Raw genomic sequence first — 16,436 nt, forward strand, 5'->3', positions numbered from 1 at the left:
GGTCCCAGCACCGATCATTGTGGAACACCACTTTCCACCTTTTACCAGTCTGAGTCGCTACCCTTACCCCCATTTGTCTGTTTCAGAGCAGTGATGAAGACAAACTTCTTTACAGAGGGAGTTGTGAGACAGTGGAATTCACTTCCAAAGTTCTGTAGTGACAAATTCTCCTCATGTTTTTATCCAAAACAGGCCGGAGCCAAGTCATTTACTCCAAATGTTGATGAAATGATTCAAGCTAAGAGGTGCCAGGTATCGGGAGCAGCGGTAGCAGTAAATAACATCTAAATATAAGTAAGTACCAATACAGTTCATCTTCATCTATTTCTAGTTTAATAACTTTTGCTGAATGTAGCCCAGGCCAAGTGCCAGGATATTGGATCAGGCCCACTATAGGAAATGAGTTTAACACCCTGAGATAGACAATGTGAACCGGATTAACCTCATCCATTAAGCCAGCAACTTTTTCAAAAAACTCAAGCAAGTTTGTGAGACACGACCTTCTTTTCCGGAAGCCGTGTTGAGTATATCTAATGGCTGCTTCTCTTTCCCCGTGATCATAAAAAACATCTCTTAGGATCCCTTCAAGCATCTTCCCTCTGATCGAGGTCACATTGATGGGCCTGTCATTCCCTGGCTCTGATTTGTCTCCGTTAATGAAAATGGGAACTACGTGAGCTACCTTCCAATCTCAGGGGACAATCCCTGACTCTATTGAGCAGTTGAAGATACTGGCAAGAGCTCACAGAGCACCCGTCCCATCTCTTTAAACACCCGTGGGTGAATATTATCTGGACCTGGAGCACAATCTATTTTGAGAGTTCATATTTTATCCAAGATGACATCCCTTTCTATTTTAATATTTAAGATGTTATTGTCGACAGCACATCCCACAGCCAGAATCTGAGCATCATCCACAGGAGTGATGAGAAATAGTCATTTAACAGCTCTGCCATAGCCTGGGAATCTGTCGTGAACTGCCTTTCAGTGGCCCTAAACCATCTTTAATGGTCTTCTGAATCCTGACGTAGCTGGAAAAGCTTTTACGATTATCCCACAATTGTCCACCATCTTGTTTTCCAAAGATCTCTGAGCTTCTCTAATGGCTGCATTTGTCTTCCTCGATTGTGGGTGATATTTGTCTCATTTCTCCTGTAAACTGAATTCACCCTGATCTGACCTGGTTTAAATGTAAGACAGTTCGGGGAGTCAGGAATCATTCACCCCGAGACCTACATTGACAGGTAAAACCCCAGACTGTTCCTTAGTAAGGATTTCTCTGGTACCTCAGCATATCTTTGTCAAGATACTGAAACCCAGCTTTCTTACAGTCCACTCCTGGAGTCCCCACTCCCTGAGCCTACAACCTTCAGCAGGGTCAGTGGTGGAGTTCCGCAGCGGGAGTGATCCCTGGGTAACTGTCGGGATCGCCCACACCCTGTGGATGGTCAGGGTCGAGTATCTTTCATTATCCTGGTGTCCAACATGCAGACATCAATAAAACAGGGAATTCTGGAAACACACTCCAGATCCTTCTTTACCTGCAGATCAAATGACTGTTGTATAATTGTACCAGCAATTAACAGGCTCTTGTGAAATACCCCTTCTGCTATTGTAATGCAGGCTTTAACCCATTGATTTTAAATGGGTTTATTTTAAATGAGTTAATGCCTGCCTTAAATTGTAGACTCAGAGCTGTCACACAAACAATTTGAATCTTCATAGAATAATGACCAGTTATTTTTAGACTGGAGACTTAAACCTACCGTTTCACTTCCAGTCAGGAACAGGTTACAGTTTTACACCAATCCCTGATTTGACAGCACATTTCCAGCATTCACCTTTGTCCTTCCTGACTCTACACACCATTGTAAAGGAGCCTTCTGTTCCGTGCCTAGGAGCTCTGAACCATGGAAGAGAGCGGCTGGGACACATTTCTTACACGCCTCAAGTTTAACCCGCATGGCGACTTTGCTGTCATTGAAGAGAGACGAGAAAGACCAAAGTACCGTTTGCCCCTCTCAGTGTGGCCCTGAAGGACTGTTTCCAGGCTAAAGTTCTGTTCCCACCGGAAGATCCTCCACCCAGATTGTCCTTTCTGAGCTCCAGGCAGGTGATGCTGAACAGTCAGGTGGGAAAGACCAATATCTACAACAAGGTGTTTAAAACAAAGCTGATTTATTTAACATGTATCCAGAACATTAAACTCCAGCCCAGTTATAGGGGTTATTAACATCAGCAGGAACAAACCCCAACTGTCAGAATGAACATGGTTCAGTCCTGGATGTCATTAACAGCAGACTCCAACCCTTGCAGTCACATGTGAACTCTTTGGTGTCTCAGCACGTATGATGACAGAGTGAATCCCTTCCAACACACGGGGCAGGTGAACAATCTCTCCCCAATAGGCGTGAGTTGATGTGTCAGCAGTTCATTTCTGCTTTTAAAGCTCTTCTCACAGTCACTGAGTTAAAAGTTCACTCAATAGTGTGAACAAGTTGATGTCTCAGAAGGTGGGATGAATTAGTGAAACCCTTCCCACAGACGGAGCAGGTGAACAGTCTCTCCCCAGTGTGTGTGCGTTGGTGTCGCCACAGTTCGTTTCTGTTTTTAAAGCTCTTCCCACCTTTAGAAAATTTAAAAAGTCTCTCCCCAGTGTGAGCAAGTTGGTGCGTCAGCAGTTCGGATGAAATAGTGAATCCCTTCCCGCACACAGAGCAGGTTAATGGCGTCTCCTCAGTGTGAGTGCATTGGTATGTCAGCAGATCCGTTTGTTTTTAAACCTCTTCTCACAATTAGAACATTTAACGGTCTCTTATCAGCGTGAACTCGCTGGTGTGACAGAAGGTGGGATGAATGAATGAAACTCTTCTCACACACAGAGCACGAGAACGGCCTCTCCTCCGTGTGAACTCGCTGGTGTGTCAGCAAGGTTGATGACCGAGTGAACCTCTTCCCACATACTGAGCAAGTGAACGCCCTCTCCCCAGTGTGAGAGCGTTGGTGTGTCAGCAGATTAAATTTGCTTTTAAATCTTTTCTCACAGTCGGAACATTTAAAAGATCTCTCCCCAGTGTGAACTCGCTGGTGTGTCAGCAGGGTGGATGACCGAGTGAATCTCTTCTGACACACGGAACAGGAGAATGGTCTTTCCCCAGTGTGAGTGCGTTGATGTCTCAGCAGTTCGTTCCTGATTTTAAATCTCTTCCCACAGTCAGAACTATTAAAAGGTCTCTCATCAGAGTGAACTCGCTGGTGTGACAGAAGGTTGGATGACCGAGTGAATCTCTTCTTACACACAGAGCCGATGAACGGCCTCTCCCCAGTGTGAGTGCGTTGGTGTATCAGCAGTTCATTTGTGCTTTTAAACCTCTTCCCACAGTCAGAGCATTTAAAAGGTCTCTCATCAGAGTGAACTCGCTGGTGTATCAGTAGGGTGGATGACCGAGTGAATCCCTTCCCACACACGGAGCAGATGAACGGCCTCTCCTCAGTGTGAACGCGCTGGTGTGACAGAAGTTGGGATGAGCGAGTGAATCCGTTCCCACACACGGAGCAGTTGAACGGCCTCTCCCCAGTGTGAGTGCGTTGCTGTGTCAGCAGGTTACTTTTGCTTTTAAACCTCTTCTCACAGTCAGGACATTTAAAAGGTCGCTTATCAGAGTGAACTCGCTGGTGTCTCAGGAGGCTGTATGACTAAGTGAATCCCTTCCCACACATGGAGCAGGTGAATGACCTCTCCCCAGTGTGACTGCGTCGATGAGTTTCCAGCTTTGAAGGGTAATTGAATCCCTTCCCACAGTCCGCACATTTCCACGGTTTCTCCGTGGTCTGGGTGTCCTTGTGTCTTTCCAGGTTGGACGATCAGTTGAAGCCTCGTCCACACACAGAACACGTGTTAAGTTTCTCCCCGCTGTGAATGGTGTGAGGTTTTTTTTCAGGCTGTGTAACTGGTTAAAGCTCTTTCCACAGTCAGTGCACTGGAACTCTCACTCGGGTGTGTGTGTCTCGGTGGTTTTCCACTCACACTGATGTTTGAAATCTTCTCCCACAGTTAGAAGAGACAAACATTTCTCCTTCCACATTCAAAGGCCGATGCTATTCAGGTCCTGATGAATCGAGTGACACAGTCAGATCTTGAAGTGGTCTTTGGTTTGAGTTTCCCTCTTCAAATCCTCCCCTTCTAATACCCTGTAAAAGGAGTTTGTAAAAGTTATCACTGTATGTACAGGATAGAAATTCAGAACAGACAATTCTAGTTTCTATGGAAGATTCTTTCCTCTCTTGTGCCTCAAAGCTATAAATCCCTGTCCCACACATTCAGCCCTCCTCCCTGAGCTGAAAACCAAACCCACCGCATCAGCTGCCAGTGGCCCGAAATCATGAGCGAAAGGGTGAGAGAGTGAATGAGAGAGTGAAAGTGAGAGAGTGAATGTGGGAGTGCGTGAGAGAGTGAATGTGAGTACAACAGTGGGCTCAGTGTGGAGAATTAAGTGGGGCAGGTGGAGCATCTTTCAGTGGGGCAGCAGTGATCATAATCTCATTAGGTTTAGAATAGTTATGGCAAAGAATAAGGGACAGTCAAATATGACAATTCTTGACTAGAGGAGGGCTAATTCAGAGAGTTCAAAAAGAATCTTGTCCAGGTGGATTGGAATCAAAAATTGGCAAGCAGAACAGAGATTGAACAATGGGAGGCCTTGAAGGAAGAGTTGGTTTAGGTACAGAGTGGACAGATTCCCAAGAGGAGGAAAGGAACGGCTTCTATAACTAGAGCTCTCTGGATGACTGAAGATATAGAGATCACAATTTCTCCTTCATTTGCAGATGCTCCCTGAATGATCATCATTTCTCATTCATTTACAGACGTTCCCAGACCGAACTTTATTCCTCATTCATTTATCGATGTTGCCTGACCGATCAACATTTCTCCTTCATTTACAGACGTTCCCTGACAACTCACCATTTCTCCTTCATTTACAGACGTTCCCTGAACGTTCATCAATTCTCCTTCATTTGCAAACCTTCCCTGACCGATACCCATTTCTCCTTCATTTACAGACGCTCACAGGCCTATCACCATTTCTCCTTCAGTTATAGACGTTCCCTGACCGATCAATATTTCTCCTTCATTTACAGACATTCACTGACTGATCATTTCTCCTTCATTTTCAGAGGCTCTCTGACCGATCACCATTTCTCCTTCATTTACACACGTTCCCTGAGCGATCACCCTTTCTTCTTCATTTGCAGACCCTCCCTGACCGATCACCTTTTCGCCTTAATTTATAGACGCTTCCTGACCAATCCCCAATTCTCCTTCATTTATTGACGTTCCCTGAGCGATCACCCTTTCTTCTTCATTTGCAGACGCTCCCTGACCAATCACCAATTCTCCTTCATTTACAGACGTTCCCTGACGATCACTATTTTTTCCTTCATTTACAGACGCTCCCTGACCGATCACCATTTCTCCTTCATTTGCAGAAGTCCCAGTTTACACCGCGCATGCGTGGGGCCCCGGCCTTTTTTTGAGAGTTGGGCCGGAGCCAAACGGGAGAAACCGGAAACCGGCGGGTAGTGAGGGGGATAATATTAACTGTTTTATATTCGGGTCTGGGGCCGCACTCGGGGTTTGTAAAGCCTGAGCCTGGGCCTGAGCCCGGACCCGGGCCCCGGGGTTTATTGAGCCTCTTGCTCCGATCCTCTGACCTGCACCGAACGCGCTCCTCCCTCAGCCTCCACTGGCCGCGCATGCTCAGGAAACACTGCCCGATAATGAGTCACTACTGCGCCTGCGTGCACTGCTTCACTGATTCAGATAGGGCATAATCTGCACCGCACCGCATGCTGGGTGCTGCAGCCGCCATTGATGTTCTCAATATCTGGCCGAAAAGCAAAGACATTGGAAGCAGAGAGAGCGCGTTTGGACCTCGGATGAAGGAACAGATTGACTTGTGGCAAATTTGCTGATGACACAAAGATTGGTGAAAAAGCAAATTGCGATGAGGACACAAAGTGTCTGCGAAGGGTTGTTAACAGGTTAAGGGAATGGGCAAAAATTTGGCAGATGAAATATAATGTGGGAAAATGTGAAGTCATCCACTTTGGGAGGAAAAATAAAAAAGGAACATATTATTTGAATGGAGAAATTCTACAAAATGCTGCGGTACAGAGGGATCTGGGTGTCCTCGTGCATGAAACACAAAAAGTCAACATACAAAAGTCAACAGCGGCAGATAACCAATAATTCAATAGTTTAATGTATTATATAAATAGTTCAATAGTTTAATTTACTGGATAAATAATTTCATTATTTAATTTATTATATAAATTATTCAAATGTTTAATTTATTATATGAATAATTCAATAGTTTAATTCATGATATAAATAATCCATTGCTTAATTTATTATATAAAGAATTCAATAGTTTAATTGATTATATAAATAATTCAATCGTTTAATTTATTATATAAATAATTAAACCGTTTTATTTATTGTATAAATAATTCAATTGTTTAATTTATTATCTAAATAATTGAATAGCTATTTCATTGTATAAATAATTCATTAGATTAATTAATGACATAAATAAACCAATTGTTTAATTTATGAAATAACTAATTTATTATATAAACAATTCAATTGTTTAATTTATTCAATAAATAATTCACGTTTTTAATTTATTACAGAAATAATTCAAGTGTCTAAATTATACAAATTAAATTGTTATTTTATTGTATGAATAATTCAAGTGTTTAATTCATTGTGTAAATAAATCAATTGTTCAATTCATGATGTAATTAATTCAATTGTTTAATTTATTATATAAACAATTCAAGTGTTTAATTTATTATATAAATAATTCAATCGTTCAATTCATAACATAGTCAATTGTTTTATTATGTAAAGTCGAGTGTTTCATTTATTAATTAAATTGTTTTATTTTTTGTACATAGAAATCAATTGTTTAATTTATTATATAAATTATTCAAGTGTTCAAATTATTATATGAATACTTCAAATGTTTCATTTATTATAAAGAGAATTCAATTGTTTAATTATTCGTTTGATTAATTTATTACATAAATAACCAAGTGTTTAATTTATTATATAAAAAATTCAATAGCTAAATTTATTATATAAATAATTCAATAGTTTAATTCATTATATAAATTATTCAAGTGTTTAATTTTGTTTAAATAATTCAATAGTTTAATATAGTATATCAATAATTCAAGTGTTTAATTTTTTATGCAATAATTTAATTGTTTAATTTATTATATAAATAATTCAATTGATTAATATATTAGACAAAAAATTAAGTCGTTTAATGATATAAATAATTCAAGTGTATAATTTACAATATAAATAGTTCAGTTGTTTAATTTATTGTACAAATAATTCAATTGGTGAATTTATTATACAAGTAAACAAGTGTTTATTTTATTATATGAAGCAGTCAAGTGTATAATTTATTATGTAAATAGTTCAATTGTTTACTTTATTATTTAAATAGTTCAAGTGTTTAATTTATTATCTAAATAATTCTATGGTTTAATTTATTATATAAATAATTCAAAAGTTTTATTTATTATATAAATAATTCAATTGTTTCATTCATTATATAAGTAATTCAATAGTTTAATTCATTATATAAATAACCAATTGTTTAATTTCTTACACAACTACTTCAGTTGCTTAATTTATTATAAATATAATTCAATAGTTTAATTTACCATCTAAATAATTCAATTGATGAAATTATTATGCAAATAAAAAATGTTTAATTTATTATATGAAGAATTCAAGTGTTTAATTTATTACATAAATAACTGAATAGTTTAATTTACTGTATAAATAATTGAATTATTTAATTTATTATACAAATAATTGAGTTAATTATTTGATTAACTAAAAAATTAATTTGTTTAATTTATTATATAAATAATGAATTATTTAATTTATAAATGTACAAACTAAACACTTGAATAACTTATATAATTATTTAAACAATTGCATTATTTATATAATAAATTAAACACATGATTACTTATACAATATATCAATCTATCTAAAAAAAATGTTTAATTATTCAACTGAATTATTTATATAATAAACTATTGAATTATTTTTATAATAATATAAACACTAGAATTTTATACATAATAAGTTAAACAATTGACTTCTTTATACAATAAATTAAACAATTTAATTATTTAGGTAACAAATTATTCAATTGAATTATTTGTACAATAAGTAAAACGATTGAATTATTCATAAAATAAATTAAACCTTTGAATTAATTATATTATAACTTAAACAATTGAACAATTATTTTTTTATAATAAATTATACACTTGACTTCTTCATATAATAAACTAAACGATTGGCTATTTGTGTAATGAAGTCAATAACTTGAATTTGTTAGGTAATAGATTATTCAATTGAATTATTTATTCAATAAAAAAAGTTTTAATTATTTATATAATTAATTAAACACTGGATTATTTACATAATAAATTAAACCATTAAATTATTTTTGAAAAAAATTGAACGATTGAATTATTTATCTTACAAATTAAACTATTGAATTATTGTTAGAATAAAATAAACATTTTGAATTTTTTACATAAGAAATTAAACACCTTATTTCCAGGGGGATGGAGGAAAAAGCAGGGAAGTCATGCTGCACCTTTACAGGGTGCTCGTGAGACCACATCTGGAGTACTACGTACTGTTCTGGTGCCCTTATTTAAGGAAGGATATACTTGCATTGGAGGCAGTTCAGAGAAGGTTCACTCGGTTGATTCCAGGTATGGAAGGATTGTCTGATGAGAAAAGATTGAACAGGTTGGTTCTTTACTCATTGGAGTTTAGAAGAATGAGAGGAGATCTTATAGAAACAAACAAGATTATGAGGGGACTAGAGAGGGTAGATGCTGAGAGAATGTTGCACCTCATGGGGGAATCTAAAACTCGGGGGCATAATTTCTGAATAAGTGGTCGCCCGTTTAAGATAGAAATGAGGAGGAATTTCTTCTCCCAGAGGGTCGTGAATCATTGGAATTCTTTACCCCAAAAAGCTGTGGAGGCTGAATCATTGAATACATTCAAGGCTGAGTTCGAGAAATTTGTGATGAGCAAGGGAGTGAAAGGATATGGGGAAAAGGCGGGCAGATTAGCCATGATCTCATTTAATGGCGGAGAAGGCTCGAGGGGCCGTATGGCCTACTCCTGCTCCTATCTCTTATGGTCCTTTGGTCTTAAGGTAAATTGACTGGAGGGGTGAGCGTGTGAAGGTTGAGTTCGTCCTCCAACCAATCGGAGTGTGTGAGGTGGCGGAAGTTGCGGCACCGAATGGGCAGGTCAAAGCCCAGATGTCCGTCATTGCTTGACGCATTATTTTTTAAAAATAATTTATCTTAAGCTCCAGGAGAAAACTCGACCTTTCTGTTGTGGCTTGAAACAGATGAAACCAGATGAGGTGGAGCAAACATTTCAACATTTGTTAGAAAAACACATTAATTAAGAACAGACAACATGGATTATTTGAGATAACCGAAGTCCACTGATTAAGGGAATGTAGTGAATGTTGTGTGGATGCATTGTGAAAAGGTGTTTGATAAGATGCCGGACATGAGGCTTTTTGTTAAAATTAATACCCACGTTGTTAAAATGAATGGGGCAGTGTGGATGGGAAGTTGTGTAAAGGGCAGAAAACAAAGAGTAGTGATTAATGGATGTTCTTCAGACTGTAGAGATGCAAACAGTGGTGTCCCCCAGTGTCAGTGTTGGGACGATTGCTTTTCTCAATATAGAGAATGATCTGAGCTTGGGTATGTGGGACACAAGGTGAAAATCTCTAGATGACGCCAAAATTGGCAGCGTGGGGAACTGTGAAGAGGAGTGTAACTGACATCATTGTGACGTCCACAGGTACGTAAACAGGCAGGTGAAGCGTAATGCAGAGAAATGTGACGTGATACATTTTGAGAGGAAGAAAAATGAGATGAAATGTACACTAAATGGTCAAAGTTTACGGCACAAAAAGAGACCGTTCAGCCCATCGTGTCTCTGCCTGCCGAAAAAGATCTATCCAGCTTAATCCCACTTGCCAGCTCTTGGTCTGTAGCCTTATAGTTTATGGCACTTCAAGGACATACCCACGTACTCTTTAAATGCGATGAGGGTGTCCGCCTCTTCCACCCTTTCAGGCAGTGAGTTCCAGACACCCACAACCCTTGGGCGAAAGAATGCCACCTCAGTTCCCCACTAATCCACCTATCAATCACTTTGAATCTATGCCCCCGGTTATTAACCTCTCTGCGAAGGGAAATGGGTCCTTCCAATCCACACTATCTGGGCCCGTCATAAATTTGTTCATCTCAATTAAATCTGCCTCCAGTCTCCTCTGTTCCAAAGAAAACAACCCCAGCCGATCCAATCTTTCCTCTTAGCTAAAATTCTACAGTCCAGGCAACACACTTGTAAATCTTTCTTGCCTTGTGTCTAAAATGTCTGCTATTTGAAAGTTGTGACATTGATCAAAGTCTGCGTTGAGTTTTCTTGCCATTTGTGTCAAGATTTTGAAAAGATCTGCTACCTGACACTTTAAATGTTGCCGACCTTTAACTGTAGCTCACAGGGTCTTAACAGTCAATGTTATCATTGGCCTTTTATGTATCTTCTTGTGCTCCGTCTCCTTAACAACACTAGCTGATCACAGCAATGTTTTCTTCAAATTAAACCCCAGTGTGAAAAAAAATGTACAATTTCAGAGCGAAGCAACGTATGCAAGATTGGTGGGAGATGCGACTTGAGAAAATGGGCCTGGGGCAGTGAGAACATCTAGAACATAAGAACATAAGAAATAGGAGCAGGAGTAGGCCAATCGGCCTCTCGAGCCTGCTCCGCCATTCAATAAGACAATGGCTGATCTGATCCTAACCTCAAATCGAAATTCATGTCCATGGGGTTTATTCTGTATCTGTCAGTCTCTGGTACTGTATATGAGTGAGGGATTGATTCTGTATCTGCCTGTCTCTGGTGCTATATGTGAGTGTGGAATTAACCCTGTAACTCTCAGTCTCTGGTGCTATCTGTGAGTGTGGGATTCATTCTGTATCTCCTTTCTCTGCTATTTTATCTCATTGTGGGATTCATTCTGTAATTCGGCCTCTGAGATTCATTCTGTATTCTTATTTCAGTTTACAGTCTCGGATTTGAAACTGTATCTTTAATACTTTAAATTATACACAGCTCTTTGCCGAGTATTTAATTTGTAAATATGGATGCACTTTTCTATTTTCTTTAATCAAACATTGTGTGTGAGTTTTGGAGTAGTATTACATCTTAATCTCTGAACTCTATTGTGAATGGTAATGTACCTTTCAATCTGTTCACGGTGAAATTATTAGACTAGTAAGTAATATGTAGCTCAGTCTGCAATAATAGGATTCATTCTGCATCTTAGTCTGACATTGTATGAGATTTTTGGACTGGTATGTAATATGTAGCTCAACCTGCACTATTGGAATTGATACTGTATTGATCAGTCTGACACTTTGTGAGATTTTTGTACTGGAAGGTGATGTGTAACTCAGTCTGCAATAATGGAAGTGATACTGAATCTTTCAATCTGAGATTCTATGAAATTTTTGAACTGGTGTGTATCATGTAACTCAGTCTGTGCTAATAGAATTGATATTGTATCATTGAGTCTGGCACTTTATGAAATTGTTGTACTCCAATAATATGTGTGGCCCAGTCTGCATTAATGCAATTGATACTGTAAATTTCAGTCTGAGAACAGCTGAGAGGAGCCGAGCCGAGCGGAGGGAGCGTCCGATAAAAGGCGGGATTTCAGAGCGCTGAGAAAAGCTGAGAGGAGCCGAGCCGAGCGAAGTGACGTCAGGAATCAGATCGGGACGCGACACAGGGGAGGCACCTGATTGGTGAGTAGGTTCAGGTGAGTATTTCTACTTATCTGCAGCACGAAATTAAAAGGAAAGGGAAGGTCTGCAGGTCTTATCGGAAGTAGCGTTTATTTTTTAGTGAATCGAGGTCCCTAGTGTAGTTAACATTCTCTAAATTGAGAACAATTTACAGGAGTAAACTCCTTAAAGGGAGTGGTAAGTAGTTTTTCTTTCCTTTTTTTTTTCTCTTGACATTGTAGTTGTTCTTAAGCTAATTTAGGGGTTAAGTCATGGCAGGAGATCCCAGGGTCGTGTCATGTTCCTCTTGTGGGATGTGGGAATTCAGGGCTCCTTCCTGTATCCCTGATTCCTTCACCTGCGGGAAGTGTGTCCAGCTGCAGCTATTGTTTGACCGCTTGACGGCTCCGGAGCTGCGGATGGACTCACTTTGGAGCATCCGCGATGCTGAGAAAGTCGTGGATAGCACGTTCAGTAAGTTGGTCACACCGCAGATAAAAATTACTGAGGGAGATAGTGAATGGGTGACCAACAGACAGAGGAAGAGTAGGAAGGCAGTGCAGGGGTCCCCTGCGGTCATCTCCCTCCAAAACAGGTATACCGTTTTGGATACTGTTGGGGGAGATGGCTCACCAGGGGAAGGTGGCAGTGGCCAGGTTCATGGCACCGTGGCTGGCTCTGCTGCACAGGAGGGCAGGAAAAAGAGTGGCAGAGCTATAGTGATAGGGGACTCGATTGTAAGGGGAATAGACAGGCGTTTCTGCGGACGCAACCGAGACTCCAGGATGGTATGTTGCCTCCCTGGTGCAAGGGTCAATGATGTCTCGGAGCGGCTGCAGGACATTCTGGAGGGGGAGGGTGAACAGCCAGTTGTCGTGGTGCATATAGGCACCAACGATATAGGTAAAAAACAGGATGAGGTCCTACAAGCTGAATTTAGGGAGTTAGGAGTTAAACTAAAGAGTAGGACCTCAAAGGTAGTAATCTCAGGATTGCTACCAGTGCCACGCGTTAGTCAGAGTAGGAATGACAGGATAGCTAAGATGAATACGTGGCTTGAGAGATGGTGCAAGAGGGAGGGATTCAAATTCCTGGGCCATTGGAACCGGTACTGGGGGAGGTGGGACCAGTACAAATTGGACGGTCTGCATCTGGGCAGGACTGGAACCAATGTCCGAGGGGGAGTGTTTGCCAGTGCTGTTGGGGAGGGTTTAAACTAATGTGGCAGGGGGATGGGAACCGATGCAGGAAGTCAGTGGGAAATAAAGTGGTGACAGAAACAAAAGGCAGTAAGGGAGAGTGTACAGAACATGACCGGACAGGTCGTCTGAGAAAGCAGGGCAAAGACCAAGGGAAGTCTAGATTAAACTGCATTTATTTCAATGCAAGAAGTCTGATGGGCAAGGCAGATGAACTCAGGGCATGGATGGGTACATGGGACTGGGATGTTATAGCTATTACTGAAACATGGCTAAGGGAGGGGCAGGACTGGCAGCTCAATGTTCCAGGGTACAGATGCTATAGGAAAGATAGAGCAGGAGGTAAGAGAGGAGGGGGAGTTGCGTTCTTGATTAGGGAGAACATCACGGCAGTAGTGAGAGGGGATATATCCGAGGGTTCGCCCACTGAGTCTATATGGGTAGAACTGAAAAATAAGAAGGGAGAGATCACTTTGATAGGATTGTACTACAGACCCCCAAATAGTCAACGGGAAATTGAGGAGCAAATATGTAAGGAGATTACAGACAGCTGCAAGAAAAATAGGGTGGTAATAGTAGGGGACTTTAACTTTCCCAACATTGACTGGGACAGCCATAGCATTAGGGGCTTGGATGGAGAGAAATTTGTTGAGTGTATTCAGGAGGAATTTCTCATTCAGTATGTGGATGGCCCGACGAGAGAGGGGGCAAAACTTGACCTCCTCTTGGGAAATAAGGAAGGGCAGGTGACAGAAGTGTTAGTCAGGGATCACTTTGGGACCAGTGATCATAATTCCATTAGTTTTAAGATAGCTATGGAGAAGGATAGGTCTGGCCCAAAAGTTAAAATTCTAAATTGGGGAAAGGCCAATTTTGATGGTATTAGACAGGAACTTTCAGAAGTTGATTGGGAGAGTCTGTTGGCAGGCAAAGGGACGTCTGGTAAGTGGGAGGCTTTCAAAAGTGTGTTAACCAGGGTTCAGGGTAAGCACATTCCTTATAAAGTGAAGGGCAAGGCTGGTAGAAGTAGGGAACCTTGGATGACTCGGGAGATTGAGGCACTAGTCAAAAAGAAGAAGGAGGCATATGACATGCATAGGCAGCTGGGATCAAGTGGATCCCTTGAAGAGTATAGAGATTGCCGGAGTAGAGTTAAGAGAGAAATCAGGAGGGCAAAAAGGGGATATGAGATTGCTTTGGCAGATCAGGCAAAGGTGAATCCAAAGAGCTTCTACAAATACATAAAGGGCAAAAGGGTAACTAGGGAGAGAGTAGGGCCTCTTAAGGATCAACAAGGTCATCTATGTGCGGAAACACAAGAGATGGGTGAGATCCTGAATGAATATTTCACATCGGTATTTACGGTTGAGAAAGGCATGGATGTTAGGGAACTTGGGGAAATAAATAGTGATGTCTTGAGGAGTGCACATATTACAGAGAGGGAGGTGCTGGAAGTCTTAACGCGCATCAAGGTAGATAAATCTTCGGAACCTGATGAAATGTATCCCGGGACGTTATGGGAGGTTAGGGAGGAAATTGCGGGTCCCCTAGCAGAGATAATTGAATCATCCACCGCTACAGGTGAGGTGCCTGAAGATTGGAGGGTAGCAAATGTTGTGCCTTTGTTTAAGAAGGGCGGCAGGGAAAAGCCTGGGAACTACAGACCAGTGAGCCTGACATCTGTAGTGGGAAAGTTGTTAGAGGGTATTCTGAGGGACAGGATCTACAGGCATTTGGAGAGGCAGGGACTAATTAGGAACAGTCAGCATGGTTTTGTGAGAGGAAAATCATGTCTCACGAATTTGATTGAGTTTTTTGAAGGGGTAACCAAGAAGATAGATGAGGGCTGTGCAGTAGACGTGGTCTACATGGACTTCAGCAAAGCATTTGACAAGGTACCGCATGGTAGGTTGTTACATAAGGTTAAATCTCATGGGATCCAAGGTGAGGTAGCCAATTGGATACAAAATTGGCTTGACGACAGAAGACAGAGGGTGGTTGTCGAGGGTTGTTTTTCAAACTGGATGCCTGTGTCCAGCGGTGTGCCTCAGGGATCGGTGCTGGGTCCGCTGTTATTTGTTATTTATATTAATGATTTGGATGAGAATTTAGGAGGCATGGTTAGTAAATTTGCAGATGACACCAAGATTGGTGGCATTGTGGACAGTGAAGAAGGTTATCTAGGATTGCAACGGGATCTTCATCAATTGAGCCAGTGGGCCGATGAATGGCAGATGGAGTTTAATTTAGATAAATGTGAGGTGATGCATTTTGGTAGATCGAATCGGGCCAGGACCTACTCCGTTAATGGTAGGGCGTTGGGGAGAGTTATAGAACAAAGAGATCTGGGAGTACAGATTCATAGCTCCTTGAAAGTGGAGTCACAGGTGGATAGGGTAGTGAAGAAGGCATTCAGCATGCTTGGTTTCATTGGTCAGAACATTGAATGCAGGAGTTGGGATGTCTTGTTGAAGTTGTACAGGGCATTGGTGAGGCCACACTTGGAGTACTGTGTACAGTTCTGGTCACCCTATTATAGAAAGGATATTATTAAACTAGAAAGAGTGCAGAAAAGATTTACTAGGATGCTACCGGGACTTGATGGTTTGACTTACAGGGAGAGGTGAGACAGACTGGGACTTTTTTCCCTGGAGAGCAGGAGGTTAAGGGGTGATCTTATCGAAGTCTATAAAAAATGAGGGGCACAGATAAGGTCGATAGTCAAAATCTTTTCCCAAAGGTAGGGGAGTCTATAACGAGGGGGCATAGATTTAAGGTGAGAGGGGAGAGATACAAAAGGGTCCAGAGGGGCAATTTTTTCACTCAAAGGGTGGTGAGTGTCTGGAACGAGCTGCCTGAGGCAGTATTAGAGGCGGGTACAATTTTGTCTTTTAAAAAGCATTTGGACAGATACATGGGTAAGATGGGTATAGAGGGATATGGGCCAAGTGCAGGCAATTGGGACTAGCTTCGTGGTATAAACTGGGCGACATGGACATGTTGGGCCGAAGGGCCTGTTTCCATGTTGTAACTTCTATGATTCTATGATTCTATGATTCTATGATGGAATCGAGTGTATCGTATCCATGTTTGCTGACGATTCAAAGCTAGGCGGTTAAGTAAGCTGTGAGGCGGATGCAAAATGGCTGGGAAGAGATATGGACAGGTTAAGATGGGGCAAGAAGGTGGCAGATGAAGTAAAATGTGGTTAAATGTCAAATTATCCACTTTGGTACGAAGAATAGAAAAACAGAATTTTTTTTTAAAGTTGAGAGACTGAGAAATGTTGGTGGTCAGAGG

Source organism: Heptranchias perlo, unplaced genomic scaffold (genome assembly GCF_035084215.1).
Source record: "Heptranchias perlo isolate sHepPer1 unplaced genomic scaffold, sHepPer1.hap1 HAP1_SCAFFOLD_44, whole genome shotgun sequence".
Classification (NCBI taxonomy): domain Eukaryota; kingdom Metazoa; phylum Chordata; class Chondrichthyes; order Hexanchiformes; family Hexanchidae; genus Heptranchias; species Heptranchias perlo.